Source organism: Cornus florida, unplaced genomic scaffold, assembly GCF_030987335.1.
Source record: "Cornus florida cultivar Cherokee Brave unplaced genomic scaffold, ASM3098733v1 CherokeeBrave_3.0.0_Hap2_Chr08, whole genome shotgun sequence".
Taxonomy (NCBI): Eukaryota; Viridiplantae; Streptophyta; class Magnoliopsida; order Cornales; family Cornaceae; genus Cornus; species Cornus florida.
The window spans coordinates 30,614,372-30,634,140 of NW_026775578.1; the positions used below are offsets into that span (position 1 = coordinate 30,614,372).

At 35.0% G+C, this 19,769-nt stretch overlaps 2 long non-coding RNA genes and 1 pseudogene across 2 annotated transcripts; 2 read left to right on the top strand and 1 right to left on the bottom strand.

Moving 5' to 3' along the window:
* Positions 1 to 3,514: 3,514 nt before the first annotated feature.
* LOC132271088 (pentatricopeptide repeat-containing protein At1g02060, chloroplastic-like) lies at positions 3,515 to 6,625 on the top strand (annotated as a pseudogene).
* Positions 6,626 to 7,135: 510 nt separating this feature from the next.
* Positions 7,136 to 8,844, top strand: LOC132268561 (uncharacterized). Its single transcript, XR_009469309.1, has 2 exons — positions 7,136 to 7,212; positions 7,579 to 8,844. It is a non-coding gene; the product is annotated as an uncharacterized LOC132268561 (long non-coding RNA).
* Positions 8,845 to 11,096: 2,252 nt separating this feature from the next.
* Positions 11,097 to 13,415, bottom strand: LOC132271089 (uncharacterized). Its single transcript, XR_009469649.1, has 3 exons — positions 13,137 to 13,415; positions 12,866 to 13,046; positions 11,097 to 12,669 (listed from the first exon to the last, which is right to left on the bottom strand). It is a non-coding gene; the product is annotated as an uncharacterized LOC132271089 (long non-coding RNA).
* Positions 13,416 to 19,769: the final 6,354 nt, after the last annotated feature.

Below are 19,769 nucleotides of genomic sequence, written 5' to 3' on the forward strand. Positions count from 1 at the left end.
ACATGAGTTAAACAAAATTTGGTTGACGTTAAATGAGTTCGGGTCATAAACGGATCGATACGATTAACCCGTTTAGTTAATCGTGTCGTGTTTGAGTTGAGAGGTTCAACCCGTTTATACACATTTAACTATATATGTCATAAATAAATTTTTATTTAAGTTTTAAAATTACAATATAAACTTGTGTCTTATAATTTAATCTTTTGTAAACTAGAAACTAGTTAGTAATTTGGTTGATTAAAACTTATATTTTTTTTAGTATTTATTATTTTATTGAGTATTATTAATAATTTAAATAATATATATATATATATATATATATATATTCTTTGTGAAAATAGGTCATTAAACAGGTTACACGTGTAACTCGTTTAATAAATAGATTGGTTTGGTGTTAGAGAGTTCCTGACACGATTATTAAACAGGTCGTGTTCGGGTTAAACTGTTTAGTATAATAACCTTAAATTGATACGACACGATTATGACTTACGAATACGAATTGTCAACTTTAATTGTTTCCATTGTTAATCATGACATTGAACTTCCGCTATAAATTAATTAAAAATTGATTAAAGTTGACTAAACTTGAAATAAGTTTGTAAAATAAGCACGTCATTTATTTGTAAAAAAAGGATGTCATTTGTTATTAATGTTATGATTGGTTAGAGGGAATGATTAAGGAGAGGGATGGACGAGAGAATGGATTCAAATCATTACTTAGTACGTCATATAAGGACTATACGGTTCGTCTCGACACCAAAAATTCGTCCTACCATCCAAGTGTGCTACACCTATGGGGACACATTGAATCCATCTTGCTAAAATTTAATGTTATATTTTAGGTAGAAGGAAGGATTGACGAAGGATGGAAGCCATGGGAGATAGAAGAAACTCCCCTTGTTTGGTTGCAAGGAAAGGAAGAGAAGGCAGAGAGGGAGGGGGCTTCATCCCTTCTAACCCATGTGTTTGGAAAGTATTTTATTTGTCCAGAATTGGACAGAAGAGAGGAGCGAAAGAAAGAAATGTTTACCTTATAAATATGTAATACCAATTTTAACCTTTAATTACTTACAAAATCACTATTTAAATCCTTCAAAAATTCCTCGCACATCTAATAAATCTCGTTTTGATCAAATAATTGAATCTGTCCACATTATAATATCACTACTCTCCCAAACATCGTTCTTGGTCAATGTTTATGAAGTCTTGTACTATTAGTCACTTTTGGCACATGAACACTATTATTTAGATTCGCCCCTTGATCCATCTTCAATTGAAAAGACGGCAGCTATCGCAGAAAAATTGGCCTCTTTGCATGGTCAACCCCAGCTAATTTTGTTCTCGAAAAAAATAAAATAAAATAAGTTTTATAAGAAAACATAAGGGCTGTATTGTTAGGTGTAATTTTCTTAATCGGTAAGTTTTTTTTTAGAAGGTGCCCATATCATCAAATCAATTGAATAATTTAATGGAAGCAAAATTTAGTGTGATTTGAAAAACATTAAAGTCGAGTTAAACAATTGCAACTGGTGTTTATGGGACTGAGGTATTCAGGATGGAATGTTATTTACTTTTTATTCCCCATTGGAGCTTGGAAAATTGGGATATCCTTTTTGGGGATGCCGAACGCTATAAGGGATTTTTTAGGGTTGATTTTATTTTATTTTTCATTTTTGTTGATTGCCTATTTTTCTTTATGAAAGATGTATTAAATGATTTCTCAAATCTCAAAAAAATTGTCCAAATATAAAAAGCTTATGATACTTTTCTTGACAGTATTACTCTAAAGTATTATCATTCTTCAACTATCTAAAAATATTTGAATAATTTGAACAATTTTTTTTTTTTTTTTTTTTTTTAATCTAATTCCCATAAAATACTATAAAGTCCTAATTCGAACTAACAAAAATGGAACACATACTTTTGAAGGGGAGAAAAGGTACAAAAACATTGGAAACAAATTATTACTGGTCAATTGACTCGAAGTGGGTTTTATAGATCGGTTTAAATGAAAATTTTTAATCTATGTCCAATTTGATTATTATGATTAATCAGCTTGCTTCCTAGCCAACTCATTCATATGACATGGGATAAAATAATAATAATAATAATAATAATAATAATAATTAACACTGTTTCATTCAATTCATAATGAATACCATATAATTTATTAATCTAATTCCGCAAGTCATTTATATGCCTGTCAACGGGGTCAATCAAATTCATACTCGATTTGTTAAGTTAACGGATTATCAAACTCGGATCGTCAACTGATTATTGGATTGAAATTCAATCCATATTCTATTTAGCTCGGATTCGGATCGAATTGAATTTTGATTAAAATCATATTCACTAACATGTATATATATATGTATAATTATGAGATTAGATGGAGTGAATTTAGTTAATACTATATAGAATGGTGCATAATATAACTACATAATCAAAATGAATATATTAGTAAATAATTAATATATATATATATATATAACATCCATATAGAGTCTTGATCTCTTGCTCTACTGAGTCCTGATCTCTTGCTCCCATGGAGCAAGACAATTAATTAATCTACACTTTCTATATAGACTGTTAGATTTAATCTAATGGTCATTTTTCAAACTCACCAATAACATTTCATTTTAACACAAAACCACTCTCACCATATTTTTAGTTTATATATTTAATTTGACCATTATCACATATTGTAACAATCTCTCACCATATTTTTAGTTTATTTAATTTTACCAAAATAAGGTTGTGAGAAGAGCTTCACTAGTTTTTTTTGGGTTACTTTATTGTTTTTGAGATGGATTCTACAGTATCATTATTCAATAATCAAACTCACAAATTCACAGATTCAATAATGAATTTCACCAAATGCTCAACTTAAAATTGAAATAGAAAGAACTTTTGTTCAAACTTTAAATGAAATTTTCTTCAATTTTAATTCCAATTCCAATGAATCAATTCGATATTCCAAAATGCAACATTACGTTGTTGGTAAATTTACTTATACTAGAGAAGTATATTAATTTACTTATACTGAGAACAATAACATGTTTCTTAGGAAAATGGTATAATATCATACTGTTGTTACAAAATTGAAAAATACAGGTATTGTTTTTTTTTCAAAGAAACATCTAAATAAAAACAAATTTTTAGTAAAATATAGGGGTATTATTTATTTTTTTCAAAGCTTTCTATTTTTATTTTGGTAATTACCTTTTATTGTTACCGTGATAATAATAAAATTAAATATAAAAATAAAAATAAAAATAAAAATAAATATAGAAACTAAAAATAGGGTGAGATTGGTTTTGTGTTAAAAAGAAATGTTATATGTGGGTTTGAAAAATAACCCTTAGATTAAATAATATAACGGTTTATATAAAAAGTGTAGATTAATCAGTAGTGTAATAATATATATGTATATATAATTTTAATGGCACAATTATTTATAATTTATATCCAATTTATTAAGGTAAAAGGTTATTGAATTCAGATTAGTATATTTTTTTTTTTTTCAATTCATATTCCAATAATCGGATTGAGATCAGCATAGCGAGAAATTATCGTCTTTTTATCATGGTTGAGACTTTATAACGAAATTTGAATAATTTCTATAGGAATTCAAAAAATGGTTACATCACTGTTTCGACTGTTTATGTCTTCGGGACAACGTACTTCCTGTTCCTCTCGCAACCCATCTCAGCTTCCTTCATCTTCTAGGCACTTCTCTTCTGAACAAACCAATGACGGTGGCACCAACGACGACAATGGCGGCGAAGATAAGGACCCCAATATCAAACCCAGATCATCAACCAAAACCAAAAGAGCCCGAAAAATGGCACTCCTCATCAACGACCATCCTTGGTCAGCTGATCTCGAATCTAGTCTCTCTTCCTTCTCTCCTTCTTTCTCTAAAACCACCGTCCTCCACACTCTCCAGCTCATCAGAACCCCATCCAAAAGCCCTTTACTTCTTCAACTGGATCCACCAAAAGGGCTTCGCCCTCAACGATCAATCGTACTTCATGATGATTGAAATCCTCGGCCGCAATCGAAACCTCAATGCGGCACGAAACTTCCTGTTCTCGATCGAGAAGAAGTCCGGCGGGACGGTTAAGCTCGAAGACAAGTACTTTAACAGCTTGATTCGGACTTACGGTCGAGCTGGGTTGTTCCAAGAATCAATCAAGGTGTTCTCGAAGATGAAGTCGATTGGCATTTCGCCTTCTGTTCTCACATTCATTAGTCTCTTGTCTATCTTGCTTCAACGGGGTCGAACTACTATGGCACTCAAGGTGTATGATGAAATGCTTGTTACGTAAGGTGTTAACCCTGACACGTACACATTTAACATTTGATAAGGGGTTTTGTATGAACTCAATGGTTGATGGAGGGTTTTGATTTTTCAAAGAAATGTTGAATTATAAATGTGAAGCAGATGTTATAACTTATAATACACTTGTAGATGGGCTTTGTAGGTCTGGGAAGGTCAAAATTGCGCACAATGTGGTGAGAGGTATGCTAAAAAAGAGCTCGAGTTTGAATCCTAATGCTGTTACTTACACAGCTTTGATTAGAGGGTATTGTGCAAAACAAGGTATTACTGAGGCTCTGGATGTTTTTAAAGAGATGGTTGATCGAGGGCTGAATTACTTGTAACACTCTTATTCAAGGGCTTTGTGAAGCGCAAGAGCTTGACAAGATAAAGGAGATTTTTGAGGGAACTGTAGGGGTTGGAGAATTTGTTCCCGTGTACCTTCAACGCATTGATGAATACTCATTGTAGTGTGGGAAATTTGGATGAAACGTTAAAAGTATTTGAGAAAATGGCAGAGTTGAGAGTCCAACTGGATTCAGCTACTTATAGTGTTTTGATTCGGAGTTTGTGTCAAAGAGGGGATTTTGTGAGGGCGGAGGAGTTGTTTAATGAGCTAGCAGAGAAGGAGATTTTGTTGCATGCCGTTGGTTGCACACCTCTTGTTGCAGCATATAACCCAATGTTGGAGTATTTGTGTAAAAATGGGAAGACCAAGAATACTGAAATAGTGTTTAGGCAGCTGATGAAAAGAGGAATACAGGATCCTCCCTCTTACAAGACTTTGCTCATGGGACATTGCAGGGAAGGTACATTTCAAGCTGGCTATGATCTGTTGGTCCAAATGTTAAGGAGAGATTTTGTGCCTGATGTCGAGACTTATGAATCCCTAATTGATGGCTTATTGCAGAAGGGTGACCCCACTCTTGCCGATCAAACTACAGAGAAGATGTTGAAGAGCTCCTATCTTCCCAAAACATATACTTTCCATTCTGTACTTACAAACTTGTCAGAAAGGGTTGTGCTCATGAAGCCGCTAGCTTTGTTATGTTAATGCTGGAGAGAAAAATTAGGCAAAACATTGAACTCTCAACTGATACTGTAATGCTACTTTTCAGAAGTGGCTCACGGGATAAAGCTCTTGAGATTGTTGGGTCTCTTTATGAGAATGGGTATATGGTGAAGATTGAAGAACTGATTGCTTTCCTTTGCAAGAGTAGAAAATTGTTAAAGACACATCAAATGTTGCTATTTAGTTTGGAAAAAGATCAAAAGGTTGATATTGATATATGCAGCACAGTTGTAACTGATCTTTGTAAAGGCTCTAGAATTAAAGAAGTATTTAGTCTTTATTATGAACTGTTAGAGAAAGGAATACACCGCCTTTGAGCTGCCTAGAAGACTTGAGACACGCCCTTGAAGCTGAAGGAAGAACAAAGGAAGCAGAATTTGTTGCTAAGAGGATGGGGAACAGTTGCAGTTGAACAGACCTGCTCCAAATTCGAGCTCCACAACGATGAGATCTCAACACTTGTAATATCTATAACTGTAATCCATTGTTATTCTCTTTCTTTTTCTTTTTTTTTTGGCAAATATATAATTAAATCTATGGTAAACTGTTATAAACCTCAGAGGTGCAGAAATTGGTTAAATAAAGAAATCACAGATACAGCCACAAGCTTTTATTGTCTTTTCCCTCTTCGATCTTTTTTCTTCTTTCTAAAAAAGTTTGTTCACGAGAAACTGTAAATACTGGTTTCAGTTGTGTGAATCTAAAAGATTTAATCTGTTTCGCAGAATGGAAGCTTAAATGGCCTCAGACAGAGCAGGAGCTGTTGCATGGAATAGTCACCAGCTAAACATTAAGATTCCATCATTGTATTTACTCAAATATAGTCTCTTCTTCCTCTAGTCTAACACTTGAAATTATGAGGAGTTAGCCAGCTTAATTTCTGCTCTCTTATAGAGTTGATCAGGATATTATTGAAACTTCCATTATTCAAGTGAACGTCAAAAAGTGTGTGCACTGAAATGGTCGAGCAATGCCAACATACTGGCTAGTGGTGGCAAAGCAAATCTCAACCAAGTATTAGAAGCTCACCCATTTATTTTAGCTGAAGAAAAGTTGAGGGAGAGAAACGGGTCCTGTTCCGATTTGAGAGAGAGGAGAAAGAAAAAAAACTGGTTCAGTAACTGCATATTTATCAATGCCCTGGCATGGTTTCATAAGAGATTATGTTGGCAAAACATTTCGGGTCATGGACCTTACCCCGATTGAAGTACAAGATTCCTAATCGGCAGGCAAGTTATGCTCTGTGCTTCCCTCTCGCGAGCAATTTTTAAAGTGCAATTGCAATTTTCTACTGTCTACCTATACCATATAGGTATATATATAATCTTTTCGGGATGGCATCCTCCTTTTTTTTTTTTTTTTAGCAGAAGAAAAGTTGAGGATCGAAGATGACGGAGAGAAACGATTCCCTGTTTCGATTTGAGAGACAGGAGGAAGAAAAAAACTGGTTCAGTAACTGTATATCAATGCCCTTGCATGGTTTCTTAAGAGCTTATGCTTGACTCTGGAGGTGGCACAACATTTCACGCATGGACCTTACCCCCATTGAAGTACAAGATTCCAAATCTGCAGGCAAGTTATACTCCGTGCTTCCCTCTCCAATCAATTTTTAAAGTGCAATGGCAATTTTCTACTGTCTAAACCATATATCTGCCCCCGTGCTTCCCTCTCCTCCCCCCCCCCCTCCCGCGTTAAATGGATGTCATCCTGATTCTTTATTGCTGCAACTTGTACAGGTGCGGGTTTATTTGTTGAAATAAAAAAGCATCCAAAAGGAGATGCTGCCCTTGATTTTAGCATATACAAGCATTAAAAGGTATGCATATTAACCTATCCGAAAATCTACATTGTTAGATGACCAAGTTTTCACTGTTTTTCATGTTCTTACAGTTTTTAAAGCTCAGTGTAACCTGTACGTGGCTGTCTTGAAGTTTGACAGAGCAGTCTGTGCATAAAACAATAAGTTGAAATTGTCTTACCTCACATAGTCACATATAATTACTCCTGGTATTACTGTTATTAGATGATCCAGTGTTTTTAACCATTTGATACTTCTTCTTTTGGCCATACCGCCCTTTAATATTTGGTTCGAGAAGTTTTCGTTTAAATTTTTTTCATTGTGCAACCTAACTTAGAGTTGCTATTTATTTACATGACTCCAAAAGTTTTTTTATTTTCGCAGGAGGTTTGAGTATGAATGATTATTTTATCACTGCCGCCCAAATCGACGAGATAAAAACATCAGATCTTGTCCCCAACGTATATGATATACGTTGCAAGGTCATCAACGTATATGACCAGGAGTATGAGAGTGGGGCAGCATTTTGGCCAGACGTGCATCTTCGTATAATTATTGGTTTGATAATATCGCAATTTCTACTGATGGGATTGATAAGCACGAAAGATGCTGGACAGTCAACACCTTTCCTAATTGCACTTCCAATCTTGACAATTTGGTTCCATCGATTTCGCAAAGGACACTCTGAATCAGCATTCAATAAATTCCCATTACAGGTTCGTATGGAATACTTTATTAAAAAAAAAAGAAAAAGTGTGTCCAGTCTGCCTTTTACTTATGAACATATGATATATGTGTATCAATACTGATCTTTGATTACCAGGAGGAGGAGAAAATTTATGCAACAAGATATATCAACGTGTTGTATCTGGTGTTTTTCTGTAAGAAAAGAAACAACTAATGTTGAGGTATTTGAAAACCCCCCCCCCCCCCACAAAAAAAAAAAAAAAAAATACAGGAGTTGTAGTATAAAGGGCTCTGATATCAACTCTTTGGTACAATGAAAGAGAGGAAACATAATTGTTCTGAGGAGTCAGAGAGAGATGGGTCATTTGTAGCCACTTCAGCATCTATTTTTGCTACCCCTAGATCAGTCTATCACCTATTTTACATTCTTACTTTTAAAGGGGCAAACTCTAGTTGCTTAGCAAATGGAAGACATTTACTCAAAATGCTTCAATACAAAACTCATCTGGAGCACTTGTCTTCCTTGATAACCTTGCAGCATTGATTGTCATCCTCATCTCAAAATAACACCCCAGACTTCACCTTAATTTTAGCACAATCCTGTGCTGTAGCTGAGATGTTCAGAAAGGTAGAAATGGGTCATCATACTTCACGTACTTCTTATTTGTTAGAATCATATTGGACCTATGCCCCATCTGCTGCTGGAAATTTGTTGTACTAAATTCCTATTCTATCTTGCTCCTCTGTAAACCAAAACATTTCTTGACTTACATATGTGCTATACAAGGCATGTGGCCTGGCTGATCAGCACAATGACCCAGTGTGATTTGGGCAAGGCCCCTACCTACAAATTTTCTGTTTCCAATGCACGCTCTCCTTTAATACTGCTAACTTCAAGTTGCAAAGTAGGAAACCCGACTTTCTTTTCTTAGGGACACCTCTCGATCAATTTGTTAATTATTCTACTCTTTAATGGTAAAGCTGTATAAGTTTGCATGTTTCCTTCACTAAGATCTTGTTTGTGAGGAGCTATGTTTTTAGAATTTTTTTTATTTTTTATTTATTTTATTTTTGCCTAGTTGATATATGCTTCTAGAAAATAAGGATATTATTTTTTTTAGATATTTCTGCTTAGATACACTTTCGTATAGGTGGATGAATGATTCTACTTCCTGGTGACGGAAAGAGACTGGGGTGAGAAAGAGAGAGGGAGATACACACAGAAACCCAAGATCGAACCACAAAAATACTCATATTGTGTAATTTGTTTGGTTCACACCGTATCATCAAACCAATTGAATAATCTAATGGAAGCAAAACTTGATGTGATTTGAAGAACATTAAAGTGACAATTGGGATTTCTGTGACCGTGAGGTATTCAGATCACATGAATTAAAAAAAAATCGTCTCAAATGGACTGTTATTTACTTTTTATTCCCCATTGGAGGCTGGAAAATAGAGAGATCCTTTTTGGGATGCTGAACACTGTTTGGAATTTTTTTAGGGTTGTTTTTTTTTTGATTGTGTATTTTTCTTTATGAAAGATGTATTGCATGATTTCATAATTCTCAAAAAAAATTGTCCAAATGTAAAAAGCTTATGATGCTTTTCTTGACATCATTACTCAAAGTATTATCGCTATTCAACTATCCGAAAAGATTTGAATAATCTAGACAATTATTATTATTATTTTTATCTAATTCCCATAAAATACTATAAAGTCCAAATTCAAACTAAAAAAAATAGAACACCATGAGCTCTTATGCCTTTGAAGGGGAGAAAAGGTACAAAAACATTGGAAACAAAATATTACTAATCAATTAACTCTTAGTGGTTTTTATAAATTGGTTTAAATGAAATTTTTTAATCTATATCCAATTTGATTATTATGATTAATTAGCTTGCTTTCGAGCCAACTCATTTATAACATGAGATAAAATAATAATAATAATTAACCGTGTTTCATTCAATTTCTAATGAATACCGTATGATCTATTGATTCAATTCGGCAAGTCATTTATATGTCTCTCAATGGGATCATCCGATTTGTTAAGTTAATGGATTATTAAACTTGGAGTGAGTTCAGTTAATATATAGGATGGCGGATAATATAACTACATAATCAAATAAATATATTGATAAATAAATAAATAAATATATATATATATATATATATATATATATATATATATATATATATATAACATCCATGTATATAAATATATACTATAATGTAATAATATATATGTATGTATAATTTTAATCACACTCGATTACCCATAATTCATATCCAATCAGGTAAAAAGTTATTGAATTGAGATTAGTAATTTTTTTTTTCAATTCATATTTGGATTCTCGGATCCAGATCAGAATTAATTAGGATGGTATCGAGAGAAATTGTGGTCCTTTTATCATGATTGAGACTTTATAACGAAATTTGAATAATTTCTATAGGAATTCAAAAAATGGTTACATCACGGTTTCGACTGTTTATGTTTATGCTTCTTGAACTGCAAATAGAAAAAACGAATAATCCCATTTTATGGCCACCATTGCCAAACCACACCAAGCTACAGATTCACAGTCTTCGGGACTCGATACTTCGAACCCATTTCCTGTTGCACCTCTCGCAACCCATCTCAGCTTCCTTCATCTTCGAGGCACTTCTCTTCTGAACAAAACAATGACGGTGACTCCAATGACCACAATGGCGGCGAAGATAAGGACCCCAATATCAAACCCAGATCATCAACCAAAACCAAAAGAGCCCAAAAAATGGCACTTCTCATCGACGACAATCCCTGGTCAGCGAAGATAAGGACCCCAATACAATGCATTTTAGGTATTTCAGTCTTCAAATTGAAGAATTGTCCTTGTTGCTCAATTTGAAAAATGTAAGAGGTTTTTTGAACACGGGTTATTTGCAGATTTTGTATATAGCAAAGTTTTTTTGTTGCACTTACCCATAATAGCATGAATAAATTTTCAAATTAATAAAAAAGAAAAGAAAAAAAAAAAAAGAGTTATTGTCAACCTCACTGAACAAACATATGACAAAGGTCTCATTTCTTCACTGATGATGTCCACCAAACACCTGGGTGTGGAGCTCTTCACGGCTCTCTCAAGGACACTGATTAAAAAATAGATGCAAAAATTATTCTCAATGAAATAGACATCACAAAACTGAACTAACAGGTTGCAGCATAACACCATTACGACGATATCGAATATATAACACTTAAATCGAGAATTTATATCGAATATATAACACTTAATGCAACATAATACATCCTGTTACGATGATATAACACCATTAAATCGAGAATTTAGCACATTTACTCAGTTGTTACATTATCGATTTAAAGTGATTGCATTTATGATGTAAAGTTGTTGCATTAGACACGGGACGCACAAATGAAAAAAATGGCATAGGAGGGCATCCTGATTTCCAAAGCGTCCAACCCATGCATCTCTACCTAACTGAAGAGCCACAACTCACCATCTCAACATCCACTGAAGAGCAAATCTTTCTATTTACTATTTAGATACTGCACAGCCTCCTCATGGTCAATTTCCAGTTGAAAAGATTTCAAGCACAATTTGATGCCAAATTGCAGAACTTCTTTAACGGACATAGTTTCTGCAAGCTTAGCAGTTTCCACTTCAAAAGCTTCTGCAACTTTTCCGACCACTGAAGATAATGCCCAGTTCAAAATGCTCCATCTACAATCAGTAAAAAAGAGCGCGTGATTAGAAGTATCATTTCAGATTAGACAATTGAACTAGGTTTGGCAAACACATCACAAAGACAAAGTTGGGATCAATAATTCAAGCGTTTGCTACAATCTGATAAGAATTGTCATAACAACCATCTTCTACTCGAATTTGTAGACAACCTTTTGAATGAAGCAATTCACAAATGAGATGCAGACTCAACACAAGGTTGAAAGCCTCCAAACATATGAAATAGTGGTACAAGAGCTACCCAATTAAGGAAAAAGAAAAATCAGGCAATATCTTAGCAAGAAAAGTACCAATTTGGTGACTAGAACCACCTATTCATTCTCTCATTTTCAAATTTACTCCATATCAATATGTGATCAAGTCAAACTCCAAAAAACTTTTTAATTCATACTAATATTATTGTTTTCTGACAAGTTTCTTGTTAGATCAATCAAAAACTAGAAAAATACCAATATCAAGGTCGACATACCAGGATGAAACTTGTGACCTCCTTCATAAACCTAATTACACACAACTCACAAATACCAAAGGAAAATAAAATTGAAACGCCAAATTGAAATGCAAGAAAAATAAAACTGAACTACCCAAATTGAAACACCAGAAAATAAAAGCACACACATACACACACATAAAGAGAGAGAAAGGGATCTGAGCAGAAATGAGATGAAAAAGGACAAACAATCTGCATTAACAACTATATATATATATATATATATATATATATAATTTCAACTATATATATACATACACGTACAAACTTCAAATACTTAGAAAGTTAGGGTTTCGTACAAAATAAACATCAAACCCCAATTAAATAATGAATTCCAACAAAAATGTAGCAGTCATGAAAATATAACAATTGTAATAAAATAAAATGGAACACGTAGCTGTTCCATCAACAGCACTGGGTTGAAAATCATGCCCAACAATGCTCTCCAGCACCAACACCAAAAAAGCAAGAGAATCCAACGGGCAGAGATAACCAAAAAAAAAAAAACTCACTACTAGCATTGTGAGTAAAGATCCAATCAGTGCCAACCAGACCTGTAAAATGAGAGAGAGATACAGTGATGCTATAATTTAATTTTTGCAATGTAAAAGTGAGAGAAATAAAAAAGTAAGGGATATTTCCCAAACAGTACAACATCTATGAAATGGTTTAGCAGGACCAACTAATAAATGAGTTTCGACCAAGGTTCTAAACATAACATCATGTCAACAACCCAGGATGAAGACTTACCGAAGAAGGGGATGGTGAGACCCACAGTCAAGGTAGAAATCACCAATGATGTTCTAATGATAATTGCATACTCATTGCCACCGGAGATAAGGTTAATGCACATGTGGTTCTTGCAGTGATTCCTGCACGAACAACAAGCTTGTGTGGAACAGTGTTGACATCAATACAGTAAAATCGTATTCTGCAGCAGGACATAGAAAAGTTCCTCAATTATGGGCTGCCAAATCAGATTAAAATATGACAGCAGAGAAACAGTTAAAAGTAAATATACCTGCACACACAAGCAAAAACATGTGCAGTGCGTAACATGCCCCCACCCCAACTCACCTATAGATTTCTTCGAGATAGTCACATACATTAACAATCCTGGAAGTGGGAAAACTAAATGACATGCAAAATGCCACGACAAGAACATAGAAAAGGTGAAACAAAATCTATGAATTGTATGGGGATCACATTGTGAACTCAAAAAGATAGCATATAAGAAACTTTGTCAAACTATATATGCAATCCTTAAGGATCTTTCCAGAAGTAAATGTGACCATAGTTGTTAAAGGCTCAAGGCACACTAAGGCGCCAAAGGCCTCCTGGAGCCTAAACGCAAGGCGCAGTATAAGGTGCAAGCTTGATCGAAGTAAGGCGCGTGTAGATAATAATCCATATATTATTATATATATTCATAATCAAGCTGTAATTGCAGTTAAAGTAAGTAATGAATCATAAATTTATGAATTTTGTCAAATATTTCATAAGGTTAAACAACACGGTATATGATATAGAACCTTTTTAATTTAGTAGTCAATAAGTAAAAAAGAAAGTGATATGAATAAATGATTAAAAAATACAAGGCGTGCCTTTTTTGAGTCTGGAGCCTACTAAAAAGCGTGAGCCTGAGGGCTTTATGTGAGCCTGATTGAAGGGCCTGGCCTTAAGTAGGTTGAGGCGCTCGAGCTGAGCCTTGATGAGCCTGGGGCTTTTTTGGAGCCTAGGCGCGCCTTTAACAACTATGAATGTGACATGACAGTACAAAGTCTAATTGTGTTGAAAATTTTAGATTTGGTATTTAAGATGAATAATTTAATTTCTCTTGTAATTAGTTGCCATGTACAGAACCATAAAATTTGTAAGATGGATTCAATTAAGTTAAGGTTCATTGCTTAGCACAATGATGAAAGTTTGAATTGACAAGCGTGAGGACACAGGTTTAAGTCTGAAAGCAATGAATTTCTGCAAAATAATGCTTAAAGGATATGTCTCTAGTCCTCTCTCCTAACACCTTGCATAGGCAAGACATGCATTGGGTGGTACCTCTAGATGAATACAACTAAGTTCATTATTCAATGTTTTTGCATTTAAAATGGATGGAAGGCTATATAAGCGAAGGACAGAATACTCTTGTCATTTTAGCATTTGGAATATAAATGACTATAGGCAATAGTATACTTCAAATCTCTGTTTTAAAACTTAATATTTATTACACAAAGCCAAGTCTACGATAGTCAGATAGTTAACAAAGCAGGTATGGTAGTCTTAAGAAATGCTTAATTTGTGAAATACTTAAACCACTTATATTTTCCAAAATTATTTGATAACCCTGTTGGGGTGTCTGGGGGGATGAGGGATCACAAGAAGGAAATAAGCATTGCAGCCCCCAGCCTTGGTATATGACAATAGATTTGTAAATTGTCCGAAGGGAATACTTTAGAATCAGAAAAAGGGCTTTCTAGTCTAATATTTTTTAGACCATACAAATCAAATGTATTCTGAAAGATTATTCTAACCCTAATAACATAACCAAGGGAGATCCGGTTAAGGATATCCCTATCGGAGTCTCGGGCTCCGTTATCCTCGTTACCATTCTTTACTGCTTAATGGCTGCTTCAATGTCCAAACTCCTCCCTTATGATATGGTAACCTAATATTTAATCTTAATGAATAGTAATTAATTATCAAATTTGAAATGACGCAATTTCCCTTGGGTTTTTGGGGGTGTGTTTGGTTTTGATCGAGTGTTGTGGTGATCATGCAGATTGATACGGATGCACCGTTTTCCAGGGCGTTTAGGGGAGCATCCAATGGCTGGAGATGGGTGTCCAATGTGATAGGGGTGGGGGCAGTTTTGGGATACTGACGTCTACGATGGTGGCGAAGTTGGGGCCGGCTAGGTACATGTGCGTGATCGGACGGTCCAAAGTAGTCCCTGCGTGGTTTGCTAGGGTCCACCCGAAGACATCAACGCCTGTCAACGCTTCTGCTTTCCTTGGTACATTTTCTAAGATCAAGGTGTAATATCTTGTTCGTGTGTTGGCATTTTCAATTTGATTTGGTTATTTGTTTTTGAAGTTTGGAACCTTATGCCGTTGGACCCACCTTGAACCGTTTCAATTATTGGAGTAAAAGGCTCCCCCTCATATTGCCTATCGGAGTGTCACGAGAAAAGGCTTGCTCAACTTTATGTGTTCTATGAAATGAATTTAAGTAATTTTATGAATTTTTACTTCATCCTACAAATTAGGTTAAAAATCAGTATTTGCATATCTTCTCTCATTTATTAAATAAGATTGGTCTACATAATGTCTTAACTCAATTACTAGATTAACTATATATGCATATCGTATCTGCATATGGGGAAGATATGCAAGATGGTGTCCCAGGTGGAAGATATGCAGATACGGTTAATCTAGTAATTGAGTTAAGACATTATCTAGACCAATCTTATTTAATAAATGAGAGAAGATATGCAAATACTGATTTTTAACCTAATTTGTAGGATGTAGTAAAAACTCATAAATTTTACCGTTACCTAAAGTCATTTCATGGAACACATAAAGTTGAGCAAGCATTTTCTCGTGACCCTACAATAGGCAATATGAGGGGGAGCCTTCTACTCCAATAACTGAAACAATTCAAGGTGGGTCCCAAAATCACAATGGCCTAAGGTTCCAAACTTCAAAAACAAACAACCAAATCAAATTGAAAATGCCAACACACAAACAAGATATTACACATCTTGATCTTAGAAAACGTACCAAGGAAAGCAGAAGCGTTGATGTCTTCGGGTGGACCCTAGCAAACCACGTAGGGACTATTTTGGACCGTCCGATCATGCACATGTACCGAGCCTGCCCCAACATCGCCACCATCATAGACGTCAGTATGCCAAAACTTGCCTCCACCCCTATCACATTAAACACCCATCTCCAGCCGTTGTATTCTCCCCTAAACGCCCCGGAAAACGGTGCATCCGTATCAATCTGCATGATCACCGCAACACTCGATCAAAACCAAACACACCGCCAAAAACCGAAGGGCAATTGCATCATTTCAAATTTGATAATTAATTACTATTCATTAAGATTAAATATTAGGTTACAATATCATAAGGGAGGAGTTTGGACATTGAAGTAGCCATTAAGCAGTAGAGAATGGTAATGAGGATAACGGAGCCCGAGACTCCGATAGGGATATCCTTAACCAGGTTTTTGACTTCCTCAGCCATGGTCGAAACGGCGGACAACTGGGTTTTATTAAAAATTAATATTTTCATAAAATTAATTCAATATAAAGAAGGATGGCGATGCTCTTAACTTTGAATGGCCGGCAAGGGCGACGTCTTACCAGCGGCGAAGCTTGCAGTTCTAACGATGGCGACGAAGTTACAGAGCTACACCTGATTCTTGTACAAAGCTCCAGCGAGTCCACAACCGTTTTGAACTGGATTACGTCGAGGACACTTGTAGCGTCACCGGACTGAAGCACACTGTTGGTTCGTTGTTCGGCCAGAATCGGATCTCTTGCAGGTCATTGGAGTTGTCCCCTATCGGTGACGATCTGGCAGAACAAAAGCATTTTTTTCTCTATTAGTCAGTTTCTCTCTCAAAGTTGTTTTTGGTATTTTTGGTAGATTTCAGAATTCATTTATCGAAATGAATAGTGGTGATGGTTGTGGTTGTGGTTGTGGCGGTGGGAATGTTGATAGTTATGGAGACTCAGTGTTTCTCTCTTTACCTCGCTATTTTCTCTCTCTATCATCTCTTCTCCCTTTTGCTTTTGTTAATTTTTTTAGTTAAATTTTTTTACTAATAATAAAATGTATTTAGAGAAAATAATATAAATTCCTTCCATTCCAACTTTACGCATTCCATGTTTGCAACCAAATGGTAGGATGAGAATCAACATTCCCATTCCATTATCTTCTCATTCCATTCCCACCTCCATTCTCATTCCATTCCAATTCATTCCAGCGCACCAAACTAGCCCTAAATTCTTCTATCTTCTCAATGAACAATTACTCATATATTTTTATTACATAACTGTGAAGCACACAGATACATCCAAAAAATTTAAAAAGAAATATTACAGCAATAAATTTATAACAATACTAATCAAAGTATAAGTTTAATGCATCTAGGGCTGAATATAAAAAGGATTAACTGCAAAACCGGAAAGCATAGAGAATAATTCTGATTTGTGCACCTGCAGCAGGTCATCCGAGCCTTTTGTGCTGGGTTAGAGAAGTGTGGGCCTCTTCAATATGTCTAGTAAGCAGCGAAATACCATAATGTGAAGCGCTCAAAGCAGCATAATATGATGTCACAATAAGTTGAGTAAACTTTGCAAGCACATAACCTAAAAATAATCACGGTAGTTTCCACGGTGAAACCAATTGATCAAAAGATCAAATTCACAAAAAATATGAAAATAGCCTTATAGCAATAATACCCACAAACTAGCATCCTTATGAAAAATAGGACATCAGAAAAACTACTAGCTATTATTTCCATTTGTTTTTCACTAAGTGTTCCAATGGTGTTAATAGTAATGGCTATTACAAGTGTTAATCAAGAAGATGGAACATTCCTAACCTTTGGCTATTAAAAAATTGTGGCTTAAGCCATTCCTTGTGCAATAATGTGAGATGATGCTGATTCAGGAAAAAAAGATTAGTAACCAAAATCAAATCAAAATTCCCAAGGAGTATGGGCTTTAGAGATATATCATCATTCATCCTCATCCTACCTACAAATTAATATGCCCCAAATCTAGTACGCTGTATATATAAAAAGAGAGATAGAAATACCCAACAAAGCCCTTGAACCAAAAGGGTTACGACGAAAGCGGCTGTAGTGGAAGGTTTGAGTGAAGAAAAGAAACAAATTCCTGGGCGATTCTTCTCTAAGAAACAACAATGTAGAAATAAAAAAATCAGTGAAGAAGAAGAAGGAGAAGGAGAACTGAAAGAGGCTTGATCGGAAGTGTATCCGTCTGGAAAAATAATTAACAGATATATTCGTCAACACAAACCGTACCTATTTCAAGAGTTCGAACATTAGCCTAGTAAATCTAATTCAAAATCGCATATTCAAAGATATGACAAATCGATATAAATTTTGAAACAAATTGACAGTACCTATTTCAAGGTTTTCGAAGATTAAATAGAAAACTCACCAGATTGAGGAGACATTGAGGGGAAAAATCGAGTTATACTATCGATCCAAAGAAACCTTAGTTTGCATAAAGACTCGATAAACATGGCTCTCGAGCCCGATTTCCAGTACCTTTTCTGGATTTAAACAACCCAAATAGAAAAAAAATTTTAAAAAAAAATTGAACTTTCCATTACAGCTTAGTACACGAAGCAAAAAAGAAAAATAAATATTAAAAAAAAAAACACGTTCCCTTTTTTAATTTTTTATAAAAACAAATTCATCATTTCAGCCTTTCGCACTTTTGGTGCAACATTAGCAATGATGTGTGCAACCTTCAACACTTTTGTGCAACCTTAGCCATGAAATGTGCAGCCTTTTTCCTTTTTTGTGTACTCAATAATTTTTATTTTGAGTTAATTTCAATAATTTTAATGACACTTTATGTTTCACCAAATATTATTCTCAAATATTTTTAAAATATAATTCTCACTTATAAATTTTTGTTTAGTTTTTCAATGACACCCCAACAGTTAACCCCAATGACACCCCAACAGTTAATTAACAGTTCTGACACCATATACAATGGGGTTTCAATCATGATGGTGGAGAAGTTTGTGTTGACGGTTCGGGAGGAGGCCAGATGGACGAATCAGGCGCTTTGAATTCGTCTATCTTGAATGCCGAAGCTTCAAGCAATGCCAGCGACGACGACACGTGCCAGCAGCGGTGACAAGTTCACCTTCAATTTCGGTATATTGAAGGTCGATGGCGACTTCAGTAACGTTAATTCTGACTCTCTGAGAGAGGTGATGACGATCGGAGGAGTCAGTCGGAATTGATGACTAGGCAGCTTTTCCGGTGGGTGGAGATGATGGATTAACTCAGGGGCGGAGTTTGGCGTCTTCTTCAATGTCAGTGCCGCCTAATTGGGCCGATCTCTCGTTCAAACAAGCTGGTTCTGGTGGCTTACAAGAGGTGAGAGTCATACAACTGCACCAACAACCACAGCGACAGCAGGTGAGGAAAAGTAGACGGGGACAGAGGTCCCAGAACTCGCAGTACCGTGGAGTCACGTTCTACAGAAGAACTGGAAGATGGGAATCGCATATCTGGTTCGTTGGTGGGTGTTGGGTATAATTGTCATTTAGGCATTATGATATTTTGGAGTAAAATAGATTAAAAAAATAGGGGTAAATTGTCTTTTCTCATATATTTAAGAGAACATTTATCGTAAAGTAAGAAATGGATCTAAGTGATAATTATTTTGGTGATAATTATTTTGGAAAGATATTTGACAGTAATATTTGGCCATACTTGATAAGGTGTAAGTAAAATTAACCCTTTTATTTATTTATTTATTTTTTCAGTAGCAGGGTGCTAAATCTAATTTGGAACCTTTAGGCAAAAAATAATAAGTGGGCTTTTTAACCATATAAATAAAATTAGTCACAATTCAAAAACAAAATATACAAACA